The 13,095-nt window shown below is 41.7% G+C and overlaps 1 protein-coding gene across 12 annotated transcripts in view; it reads left to right on the top strand.

Annotated features, from left to right (window-relative positions):
• Positions 1–13,095, top strand: part of Prim2 (DNA primase subunit 2) — a 306,703-nt gene that overhangs the window by 59,675 nt on the left and 233,933 nt on the right. For 4 of the 12 annotated variants that reach the window (XM_076557982.1, XM_076557986.1, XM_076557987.1 and 1 more), the window contains one exon: positions 8,157–8,240. The exons of the other annotated variants lie outside the window; for them this stretch is intronic. The gene's annotated coding sequence lies outside the window, so the exon portion shown is untranslated. The remainder of the gene's footprint in view (positions 1–8,156; positions 8,241–13,095) is intronic. 12 annotated transcript variants of the gene reach the window in all.

Raw genomic sequence — 13,095 nt, 5'->3', positions numbered from 1 at the left:
ACATGTATTCTGAGTGACATTTTTTCAGAATGATGGATTAGTTGACCCTGGCTTTGCCCATATCATTCCTTCTGTTGGGCGCACTCTTTCTTCCATCTTGTGAGGGCTGCTAATGTGAGGGTCAGGACCCACAGTGATGGAGGTGCTTCTTGCTGATGGGTCATATGACTAGACTCTGATTTTTGCTCTTTTTTTTTTTCTTCTTCCCGAGTCAGAGTTTCTTTGTGTAATAGCCCTGGCTCTCCTGGAACTTGCTCTGTAGACCAGGCTACCCTCAAACACACAGAGATCCTCCTGCCTCTGCTTCCCTAATGCTGGGACTAAAGGTGTGCACCACCACACCCAGCTGACTCTGATATCTGACTTCCTTGGTTTCAACCTCCAAAATGGTCTCTCTGCTTTTATCTTATACTTGTAGTTTAAAACACTAATTTTATGTTGAGCATCCCTTATAATCAAAGAGGTACTGTTTCAGGAGCCTTGATCAGGGCCCTGTGGGGAGGCTTCTTATGGAAAGCTATTTCTTTGGCCTGGTTGGAGACATAACATTCCCAGCTACCCAAAACACAAAAGAGTTAATCCTGTTGCACTGGCCACAGGAACCTCTCAGGAAGGTAGGTTCGTGCTAAATAGTTGGGAGGAATAATTATTCCTTTAATGAGATTCTGTACTTTTCTTTCCCAGAATTCCCCACGCCCCCCACCCCCTGCCGCCCCCGACACACACCCCTTCCTGGTGCAGAGGTTTACAGAATCCCTGTCATACAGCTTTGTAAGTCAGCCTTCTTTTCTGAATTCCTCAGAAAAAAAGCCTGACTTTCCCCTTTTCCCTTTTCTCTTTTCTGTCTCTGCTCTAAGCATGTTATCCCTGATGCTTTGGGAGTTACTCCTCTCTAAAGCTCCCCTCCCCATCATGTGATCCCCATCCTGGCTTCCCTCCACGCCAGCTCAATAAACAGTACCGCCTTTCCTCTTTCCCTACTCCTTCCTCTTACAGACAGTCCCTGAGATGTAGAGCTTGCTTGTCACAGGGGTTTTCTTTCACACTCTAATACGATTGTCCTCTAGATTCCACCGGAGTCCACTCTTGTTAAGTTCTTTCATTAGCAAGGTTAAGATCCTTAAGAGTAAGTTAATGTTTTTAGTTTAGCCTCAACCTATTGTGCTCTGTGCTTTTAGCATTGTTCTGTTACTTTTTCAGATTCAACTCTGAAGTTAAGAAAATGAGATTTAGTTTCATTAACTATTCCAGAAAAAAAATAGAACAAGCATACACTAGACCTGTACAGCATGAAGAAAACACTCTGTGGGGTTTTCTGTTGGGTGGAGCCTTCCTGATGTTTCCCACGTAGTCTTTGGTTGCCATTGGTTCTGTTTTCCCACCTGTCAGTAAACTCCTAAAGGGCCCAGATCACGATTGAGATATATATGTATTTTCTGACCCTTGGGCACATAGTGATTGCTTAAGAAATATCGTAAAATCCAGGCCGGGCGGTGGTGGCGCACGCCTTTAATCCTAGCACTTGGGAGGCAGAGCCAGGTGGATCTCTGTGAGTTCGAGGCCAGCCTGGGCTACCAAGTTAGCTCCAGGAAACCCTGTCTCGAAAAACCAAAAAAAAAAAAAAAAAGAAATATCGTAAAATCCACAAAAGCCAACTCCTAAAAGCACACTAGTGGAGAGTCTTGAGTCATTTGTCCAGTCTACTTGGAAGAGATGGTTTCGGCTTAGCCAAGAATCATCACTCAGGCACCCCATCCACTCTCAGTCATGTGCTTTTGTGGACAATAAATCATATCATCAGGTTCTCCATGAATGATCCTGAAAAACAAGGTGTGTGTGTGTGGGGGGGGGGGTGGTCACCAATGTGTTTCACTGAGGTAAATGGACACAGGTGAACTTTTCTAAGGGGGAAACCACTCTGAAGGTAGAGAGTTGAATCCAAAAGTAAGGGTTCCATTCGGGAGAAGTTTTCAGTGAATGGGCCTTATAAGGCTTAGAATCAATGTATTGCCCTTAAACATTTGGACGTCAGATAAAACAAACCAGCTGTAACATTTCCAAGTTTTGTCTTGGACAGTTGTGCTTGGATGTTGGTCAGTCCTAAAAGCTATTAATCATAGTGTTGCAATGTGTTGTTAAAGGTTAAAGAGGTAGTCTGGGTTTGTTGTTGTGGAGATAGAATCCAGGGCCTCCTGTCCCAGCTCCTGGACTCTGGGGGGGGCTTTGTTCTTGTTTTCTGTTTTTTTCTTCTTCTTCTGTGGAACTTTCTCACTGTATAACACAAATTGGATTTGGATTTGTGATTCTCCTGACTCAGCCTCCCATATAATGCTGGCATTATAGTCTGATTTCAAATAATTTTTATTACTGTCAATTACCCAGGACATGAATGCATATGTATAATTGTGCCTAGCTAAGATGACATCAAAAGATAACTTAATAATGGTTATCTTTGGGACTAGAGCAATGGCTCAATAGTTAGGAGCCCTGGCTGCTCTTCCAGAGGACCCAGGTTCAATTCCCAGCACCTACATGGCAGCTCACAACTGTCTGTAACTCCAGTTCCAAAGGATCTGACACCATCACACAGACATACATGCAGGCAAAACACCAATGCACATAAAATAAATAAATAAATCATTTAAAAAAAAGTGGGTATCTTCTTCTATCATCTCCTTTTCCACTTTTTCATATGTAAATTAATTTCAGGACTCTGGACATAAATCAGTGGTGGAGTGCTTGTTTTGGGGATACAAGGCCTTAAATTCTGGACCAAGCAACACACACACACACACACACACACACACACACACACACACACACACACCCTAAAGCACAGAATAAAATTTTTTTTGAATAAACTATAACTATCATGACATTACTATAACCTCTGTAAAAGCAATGGATTTTCAAGAGGCTAAGGGGTAGGATCTTCATGTGTTGAAAGCCAGCCTAGACTATTTAGTGAGGCCTTGTTTCCATACAAAACAAAGAACAAATTAGTAAATTTTTAAAAAAGATTTATTTTCTTAACTATGTGTATGCCCGTGTGTTTGTGTGTAGATATGTGCATGTTGAGTATAGGTGCCCACAGAGGCCAGAAGAATGCACTGGATGCCCTGGAGCTGGAGTTACAGATAGTTGTGAGCTGCCTGAAATATGTTCTGGAAATGAACTCAGGTCCTCTGTAAGAGTAGCACATATTTTTAACTACTGAGAAATCTTTCCATCCCCTAAATTCATGATGCTTATAAATTAGCCAAGTATTTCTAGAGGAAATATTGACATAATACATTAATATGCTAAGCGCACACATCCCTTGACCCAGCTACTTCAGTACAAACAGTTGGGAAAGATGCAAAGATCTTTGTGGGTAGTTATTGACTGCATCATAGTTTGTAATAGTGAAAATGTGAGCACAAGTTAAGGTCTTATTAGTAAGAAGTTGGCTAAAATATACATCCCAGTAGAGTCCTGCAGTAAAAGACTTTGGAGCCATTAATTAACACAGGGGTCTTCAGTGTGTTACTACATGGACAGAAGCAAATTTAAAATGGTTTATATAGTAGGCTGACCTATGTGTATATATAATACTGAAGAACTGAGCACAGTAGATTATCATTTGAATAACTGCCATTGCCCTTACTGGTTATTTATTTTGATTTTAAAAAGCAACTGTAGGCCAATCGACATAGTTGTTCACCTGAAAATACAAGGGAGAAAAAGTACAATTGAAAAAAACTCCCATTGTATATTCTGTTGAATGTATACTATTTCTACCTGTGGCAAGTTGGGATATCCAAAGACAGAGATCAAAGCAATCCTTCTGCCTCTCAGGCTGGATGGGCTGGGTGGGCCCTCTGCATTTCCGAATTATCTACCCCTGAAAATTCCTTTCCTACCGCAAATTTCTATTTCAACTGCTGTGAATTCTTAGTTTCTTTACCAAAGTATCAGTGCTCACAATTGGCTCCAATATTTGAGATCCTCTGCATCGATTTTCATATCACTAGTATGATTCTTAGTTTTCTAATTGGGTTCATTTCCTAATATCCAGATAAACCTTGATTAGTTAAAAGAAAGGCTAAGAAACTGAAGGTTTCTTTGTGAAAGTGTTTCGGAATTGAAAATTATTGCTCGACAGAAACTATGGAGAATTAATTTTCTACATTCAAATTGGTGTTGGTGATTCAGGACAATGACCTAATAATATTTTGTTGGGCTATAGAGAGGGTTCTCTGGTTAAGAGACTTGCTAATTTTGCATCAGATCCAGATTTGGTTCCCGCACCCACATGGCAGCTCCTAACATCTCTAGCTCCTGTTCTCTGCTATCTGATTCCCCCCCTGACTTCCCTGGGCATCAAACATGCACATGGCACACAGACACACATGCAGGTAAAACACTAATGCATATAAAGTAAAGTAAGCCATTCTTTTAAAGAAGACGTTTTGCCTTTAGAATCCTAACATCAAGAATATTTAGACATGCTTGTCAATATATTGAAAATCAAACCTTGTCATTTCACTCAACCATCTGGCACTAAAGCAGTTGCTGTCATGGACAACTCATATATGGCACATTTGGAAATAACATAGCCTTCCTACTTAAACATTTAAAGCTTACCATATAAGCAGAAGAGAATGGAATGTGTGTGTGGGAAGTAGCATAGTTAAATAGACTCTAGAGATTCAACTGATCATATAAACAAAATTGCCTTGAAAACTGTAATGTGCTTTGTAAATGCCATCATCATCATTATTATTATGAAAATTATAATTGGCAAAACCTGGGTTTAGTGTTCTATACAAAATGTTGGATTATATCTGTGTAACAGAAAGAAAATCCCACAGTGAGGGTTGCTAATTGATGGGCGAAAACCAGCTGTTTCTGTCACTCCACCGCGGAAAGCACAGACCAACCTCTTTTCTTCACAAGTGTCCTCAAAAAGGCCACTGTGGCTCTAAGAGTTGCTTGTGTGGCCCGGGCATATGTGTGGATTGGAAAAAGGCAGCTCTGAGTGAGGAGGGGAAGGAGCCAGTGTCTGTGAAAAAGGCCGGAGCATTTGACTTGGGTAGTGGCCCCAGCCCCATGGGTCGGACAGGCTTGGAAAGAGAACAGTGGGTGAGGAGCCCACTTAGGAAAGAGTTTGAAGTACATACCACACCCTTTGGAAGCATGCACCTAAAATATTTAACCCCATGGGGAAGATCATCTTCACTGTAGAAGGATGAATTTTTTTTTTTACCTCGTGGATGCTTACTGATGGGCAATGTTTCATTGCTCAAAGATGAGGAATTCAGAAGAAGTGACTCCACACAAGTCAGGAAGGCAGGACCCTTTCCTCTCTGTAGCCAGTACAGACCTTAGCATTTACCCTCAACCTGTTTATATTTATAAAAGCTAGACAGATTTAGTGCCTGATGTCTAGGTTGTGAAAAGTTAAGATCATTTCTCCAAAAAGGAACACTAACTTTTAGATGTGGTTGTCAATCAGTCATGTTGGAATGAAATCTTGGCATGATCACAACATCATATTTACACCTTCTTCAGTTTCCAAAGCTCAGCCAACTGAAGGAAAATATTTGCATCAGGAGTTTCATCGGAAAGCCCAAATGGAGAGTGAAAACAGATCTTCGGGGAGGATTACATCATACAGCACATGAAAGCCCATCTGGAGTCAGGGATGACTAGGAAGGAGTTCAGTTCAGTTCAGCAGGCCACCGTGGAGTGTCTGCTCTGTGCTAGGGGTGGGCTCGAGGCAGAGTGCAAAACCCAGTGAGAGGGTCTTCCCCATCTCAGGAATCAGACTTGGATTTCAAAAGTCAGACATTTAGAGTAGTTTGACATCAACTAGCAGGTCAGTGTTGCCAGGATCTAGCTGGATTCCTGTGAAATGACCCATTCACGTTAGAAGTTCTCACTGGGGAGGTTACCTGGACAGTGCATCAAAAATGCCCTCAGTGCATAAGGTCAAACTGGATTCAAGGTTAGTTCTTAGATTTTCTTTTTTTAGGCAGCCTTTTTTCAAGCCAGCTCCTTTGAATGTCACTAACTAAGATGATTTGAGGTAGGTATGTCTTGCGCCGCAGAGTTCAGTCCAGCGTAAATTTAAATAGAGAACAGAGTTCTACCAAAGGCTTAGGCATAAATTGGAGATTGCTAAAACCAGGCATTTCTCAGAATCTTTGGATGTTGACATTCCTATTTATTATAAGATGATTTTCCCCCAAAAGTCACTCTGTCCAGAGATTTGAAGTGTTTGGTGATATGGTGCCTATGGCAATTATCTATAAGATGTAGGGTTCAGAAACACTAATATTTAGAGTTATTTTCACATGGCTAAGCTGAAGAAAGAAAAAGAAATCCTGTATTCTTTTTAGTCTCTGATATCTAGAAATAGCCTCCCAAGTAACAGTTTTGCTGTTCCTGTGGTTGGGGTGAGGTTCATCTCACTTCACTCTTCCCTTTACCAGAAAGATATTGACCTAGCTTCAGGATTCTGTGCCCAGCAACACACTTTGCCAGTTTGAGGGAGAAGGCTAAATTAATACATGCACCTGCCTCCCACATACACCTTCTATTTGTAATATGGGTGCTGAGAAAGTCCAGACAGGACAAATTGTGTCTCGGAGGCTTAGGTGATCCCTATCAGGTCATTACTGCAAGGTGTGTGTGTGTGTGTGTGTGTGTGTGTGTGTGTGTGTGTGTGTGTGTGTTCGTCTGCCCATCTGTCTGTCTGTTCATGTCTGTGTGGTGCTACTGGCAAGTGGAGATTAAGAATTTAGGCAAAGGTGATGGCTCACAAAAAAGAATCTTCATGCTCTGCCTCTCAAGGGATGCAGAGACAAGATGGACAGATGAAGAGGAGGAATTATGATGTCCCCACTGAAACTTTAATATCCATTTTCTGAAATCTCACTTTCTTTTACAATATTACAAGGTCTTCTTTGTGCCCACTAGGGAGAGAAGGGGGGTGGCAGATAGGTTCCACCGAAGCACACCCCTTCTCCTGAGAGCAACTAGTGTCTTGAGTTGAATCATTTTCTACAGCGTGTATTCTTCAATACTCTATTGATTAAATCCTTAAACTTTTATGTAAATCCTGAGTGGTCTCCTTAGAGTCCAACAGAAGGTAGATGGCACACTAAACATTGGCTAACTCAAAGATCTGTGTGTGTGTGTGTGTGTGTGTGTGTGTGTGTGTGTGTGTGTGTGTGTTTGAGATTATTAATGAACATGTGGGAGGACAGTAGTTTAGGGACAGCCACAGAGGATTCATTAGAAGTCAGTTTGCTCCTGTTGCTAGTCCTGTAGAGGGACAGGGACTTTCCTGACCCAGAGCCAGAGAATCATTTAGCATCAGGTCACTTGAGATGTTCAGTGACATGCTGAAGGACACAGACAGGCCTGCAGGGAGACAGCTTAGAATGCTCCACACTGACCTCACTTCCTTCTCAACTTCCCAGGTCCTTTTGGGAATGAATCTAGCTGTAAGCACATAGCACAGAGAACTGTTTATGTCCCATAAAAGTCCGTATCAGAGGCCGGGATAGAGTGATTTTTAGGTGAGGAATGAGAAATGAAAAACACACAGCATATTAATGTATGCTCCAGTGTCCTGCTTACTTACGTCCCAGAGTCATTCATGTTTCTGTATTTACGTTAGCTGTAGCTCATCTGTTTACATCGTGTTTTAAAATATGTATTTCATCCGGTGAAAAGACCACAATTCATGTACCCATTTCCCTGGCAGTGGACAGGTTCTGGTGTTTTGCTATTTTGAGGTTCCTATGAATATTCTTGTTAGTGTTTCTTGATGCACAGGTACAAAATTTCTCTTGAAAATATGCAGCACTTCTATTAGAACTCTTGGGCTGGGGCAAACACACCAGGATTGCCAGGCGACACTAACTCGATTTTCAAAGTAGTTCCAACAGTCCATCTTTTTCTGGGGCATGTGGAAGCCTTCACGATACTCGATATTTTCAAGCTTTGCTGGTGGCTTTGCTGTGCATTTCCATCTCCCTCGTGGTTATTGTGGTTTGATGTGTTCTCATATGTTTAGTCATCACTATTTCCCCTGTCCTGAAAATACTTGCTCAGATTTCCCTCCATTTTTCTACCATGCATTTATTTATTTACTTACATTTTAGGAGACAGAGTCTCAGTGTATACAGCTGACCTTCAACTCACTATACATGTGCTAGGGATTGAACCCAGGGTTTCATGTATGCCAGGTAAGCATTCTACCAGCTGTGGCACAGTCCCAGCCCCTGCTTTTTTTTCTTAGTAGTTATATTTGGATAGTAACACTGTGTTGGTTATAGCCGTTCCAATTTTGTGGATATTAAAATGCACATATGCTTAAATTTAAATTCTCTATTCCAGTGTACCCCAAATAATCAATCCGTCCTTTTTATATTCACCCTCATTGTCCACTCTTGTGACCTCTTTATTTTTAGCTTGTGTTTATAAAGTGGTTAAAATACACACAACACAGAATTTGTCATTTTAAATGGACAGTTCAGTGACAGTGTGTACATCAAATTATTGTGCGTCCATCATTGCTGTCCACCTCCAGAACTGTGTTATTCTTTTCTTCTTTGTAAATTTATTTTATAATTATGTGTGTGTACCTATGTGTGGACATGTGCACGGGAGGCCAGTAAAAGGGGTTTGGGTTTCCTAGAGCTAGAGTCACTGACAGGCAGTTGTGGGTTGTCTGACATTCTGCTGGGGACTGAACCTGGTCCTCTGAAGGAGCAGGACACACTCTTAATTGATGAGCCCTACTCTCCAGCCTCCTATGCTTTTTATTAATGTCTTCCCCCCACCTTTACAATGTGATCTAGCTATGTTGTTCTGAATGGCTCCCAGCTCCCGGGTTTAAGCCGATCTATTACTTTGGTCTAAATAACAGCAAGTACAGGTGCATGCCACTGTGCCCAAATCTTCATCCATTGTTCAAGGACCTCTTGGGCACACAAACAACATAAAGACCACACATGTGTTCATTCTGAAAGTCTTATGATTTTGCCTTTCTGGAGTAGGGCTTCAGCTAGCTTGAATTGATATCAGTGGAGAGTAAGACACAGAGAATGAAATTCCTCTCCCAGAGAGCCATTTGTCCCAGCGTAATTCAGAATTGTCCATCTTTTCTCCATTGACTGGAGCAGTGGAACTGTCACTCTCTACAGGCCTGGGACCACTTCCGGGCTCTCTATTCTTTTCAGTTAATTTGCTTATTTCTGTTCCAGCATCACTGAATTTGAAACACAATAAGTCAATATCAATCTTTCCATGGAAACACAGTCCAAAGGCACACAGATGAAATCTCTAATTTTCTCACCTTCTTTGTTTCAGGGTCATATTCTTATCCAGCCTTTCCCAGCCACTCTTTCTAGAATTTCTAAGACTCCTCCAAGAACTGTTCATACTTCTCCTCTGGTTGAATTGTTTATGGCTTGGCTTATCTTACATAGTAATTCATTCATTCATTCATTTATTTAAATTTATTTATTTTTATTTTATGTACGTTGGTGTTTTGCCATGGATATTGGGTCCTCTGGAACTGGAATTACAGACAGTTGTGAGCTGCCATGTGGGTACTGGGAATTGAACTCCGGTCCTCTGGAAGAGCAGTCAGTGCTCTTAACCACTGAGCCATCTCTTCAGCCCCTCACTTATTTATTTATTCATTTCTCTTTCCTACTAGACTATGAAGTTTAAGAGGACAGATTTTGGGCTCTTTCATTGGAAAGCACTGCCTGGCACTTGGTAGGGCTAACTGACATTTCCAGATTAAAACAGGCCATGTTGGTCTTTGGGAGGGCACTTCTTCCTCCCTGTACTACCTCCGAAGGGCGTGTTTCCTCTCCTGCTCTCTTGACCTTCACTGCTAGATGAATGGAAGCAAAGAGAGAAAGAACGAGATGTTTGTTTTCAGATTTCTGTCATAGCCAACTCTCGGAAGTAGGAAATGAAGTCAGGAGGGCGGAGCGGGCAGAAGGTGGCCAAGTTCGCCTTCCTTCTTCTGGGTCCGGCACCCTGCTGGAAAGGCTTCTTTTCCTGTGCTTCCCATGGTGAGGAGGGCTGGCAGGGCATAGAGGTCAGAGCACGCTCACTTTGCAAAGAACTTTAGCACATCTTTGGGCCTTAGGGTAAGACACCCTAAACTAGGGAAGAGCTTACCAAGTATGGCAACCAAGCTCTCAACTGTGTAAAGCCCGTAGCACAGGCGTTCTGGAGTGGTGACGTCGACTAACAGTGAATGCCATCTGGGTTAGACTGTCTGCCGCTGGCATTGTCCATGGAAATTATGCTGCAAAAGGTACACTCTGCTTTATTACAGGGTAAACCGGGGAGCCAAGTCATTCTGGAAGGAATGTGTCTAAAGTTTTCAGATGAGGACTTGACGTTTCTAAGGCCAGAGTCGCATTTGATTCAAACCATCTGTTTAGTGCGAAGCCGAACCCAGCACTTTCCTCATCCGTCTCTCCAGTACTTATCAATCTTGTTTCATAAATATTTATTGAAGGCTCTTGGGCTCCAGGAGCTGTGGTTACAGAGACGGCACAGTCGTCCCTGGTTTTGACTTCTTATGGTTTAGCGAAAGTAAAATTGTGTTTGCGTATATATTTTTTTCCCCTCTGTGAGGTCAGTGTCTATAGTTTCCTGAGAGTCTTGCTTCCCAGGGCTGAGTACTATACTAATCCATCACTGTTGATGAAATGAATGCATGAGAAAGCATGAAAGCACCTCATTCACTGAAAGCACCTCTGAAATGTCCACGTCATTATGTGTTATTGCTGCTGTGACAGGGATGTCTGCCTTTCAATTGCCTCTGGGTACAGAGAACAGTTTTTACAGTGTGTAGTGACCCACATTGATATTAGAAAATAATGGTGCTGGTCTAGCTGATAAGACTCAGGCTATTTTGTTCTCAGAGATCAAATACAGGCTTTTAAGGGGCCGGAGAGATGTCGCTGCAGTCAGGAGCGCTTGCTGCTTTCCAGCTCTCAGGTTCTAATCCCAGCCCCCACAGGGCAGATTACAGTAGTCTGTAACTCCAATCCCGGGGATCTGATGCCCTCTTCTGGCCTCTGTTGTCACTGCATGCAAGAGGTGCATACAAGCCAACAAAACATCCATATACATAAATACATAAAAACAGGGCTGGAGAGATGGCCCAACCGTTAAAAGCTCTGGAGGTAGAACCAGAAGGATCTCTGTGAGTTCGAGGCCAGCCTGGTCTACAGAGCGAGATCCAGGACAGGCGCCAAAACTACACAGAGAAATACTCTAAAAAAAAAACCAAACCAAAACAACAACAACAACAACAACAACAAAACCCCCAAAAAACAAAAAGCAAACAAACCAAAAAAGACACAAACAAACAACTAAAAAAGCTAGGTTCACAACTAAAAACAAATTAAAAACAACAACAACAACAACAACAAACCCCAAAACCAAAATAAGGTTTTGATATGATGTAAAGACATCTATTACATGCCAGTAAGATTTTGGTAAGGTTAAACATATTTTTCTAGTTCTTTATGAATTAGTCATACAATGACATTAGTTATTTCATATTTTAATTTTGAAGGTAGGCATTTAAGGGATCATATAAAGTGACACACGATGATAAATAAAAGGGGCCGTCCAAAAAAGAGCTTAAAATCAAGTAGCTGTGGAATTCTTGACAAGCCACCGGTGATGGCCATGAACCATTTGGAACAGGGTACAAAAGTGGCCCATAGGTGTATTTTTCTTAGGAGACAATTCATCATATGTTTTAGCAGTTCATTTCCCCAAACATGAAGACCTGTACTAGAGGGATATAAACATGTAAAAATAAATCTGGCATGGTGGCACATGCTTTAGATTCTAGCACTGGGAGGCAGAAGCAGGTAGACCTTTGCCAATTTTGCAAGGAAAACTGCTGATAGTAATAAACTTTATACTTTATAATTAATTACTTTATGAGCTAATTATTTAGTTTTTGTAAGATTTGTTTCTAATAAATTGATTTTCTTTAATTCCCGACGGTATTAAACTTTTGTGTTATATTTATGGTAAACCTTTTTCTTTTTTTCCCCTTCTTGTCTTTTTTTTTTTTTAAATTTTATTTATTTTATTTTACAATACCATTCAGTTCTACATATCAGCCATGGGTTCCCCTATTCTCCCCCCTCCCACCCCTTCCCCTTCCTCCCAGCCCACCCCCCATTCCCACCTCCTCCAGGGCAAATCCTCCCCCGAGGACTGCGATCAACCTGGTAGACTCAGTCCAGGCAGGTCCAGTCCTTTCCTCCCAGACTGAGCCAAGTGTCCCTGCATAAGCTCCAGGTTTCAAACAGCCAACTCATGAAATGAGCACAGGACTTGGTCCCACTGTCTAGTTGCCTCCCAAACTGATCAAGCCAATCAACTGTCTCACCTATTCAGAGGGCCTGATCCAGCTGGGGGCCCCTCAGCCTTTGGTTCATAGTTCATGTGTTTCCATTCATTTGGCTATTTTTTTCAATAATTGAGTAAAACGGTAATTTATTATAAGCCACAGTCGTCCTAGGGACCTCCATGGTTCTATGGGTTGTGGTCTGATATATATATATATATAGCCTCCATGGTTCTATGGGTTGTGGTCTGATTGTTCTTTATTTTATATCTAGAATCCACTTATGAGTGAGTACATACCATGACTGTCTTTCTGGGTTTGGGTTACCTCACTCAGGATGATTTTTTTCTAGTTCCATCCATTTGCCTGGAAATTTCATGCTTTCATTGTTTTTCTCTGCTGAGTAGTACTCCATTGTGTATATGTACCACATTTTTTTCATCCATTCTTCCGTTGACAGGCATCTAGGTTGTTTCCAGGTTCTGGCTATTACAAATAGTGCTGCTATGAACATAGCTGAGCATGTATCTTTATGGTATGAATCAGCATTCCTTGGGTATATGCCCAAGAATGGGATGGCTGGGTCTTGAGGTAGTTCGATTCCTAATTTTCTGAGAAACCGCCATACTGATTTCCACAGTGGTTGTACAAGTTTACAGTCCCACCAACAGTGGAGGAGTGTTCTCTTTGCTCCA

The sequence above is a fragment of the Peromyscus maniculatus genome, chromosome 21 (assembly GCF_049852395.1).
Source record: "Peromyscus maniculatus bairdii isolate BWxNUB_F1_BW_parent chromosome 21, HU_Pman_BW_mat_3.1, whole genome shotgun sequence".
In the NCBI taxonomy this organism is placed as follows: Eukaryota; Metazoa; Chordata; class Mammalia; order Rodentia; family Cricetidae; genus Peromyscus; species Peromyscus maniculatus.
The sequence above is the reverse complement of the archived record's forward strand: the minus strand, read 5'-3'. Positions and strand labels throughout refer to the sequence as shown.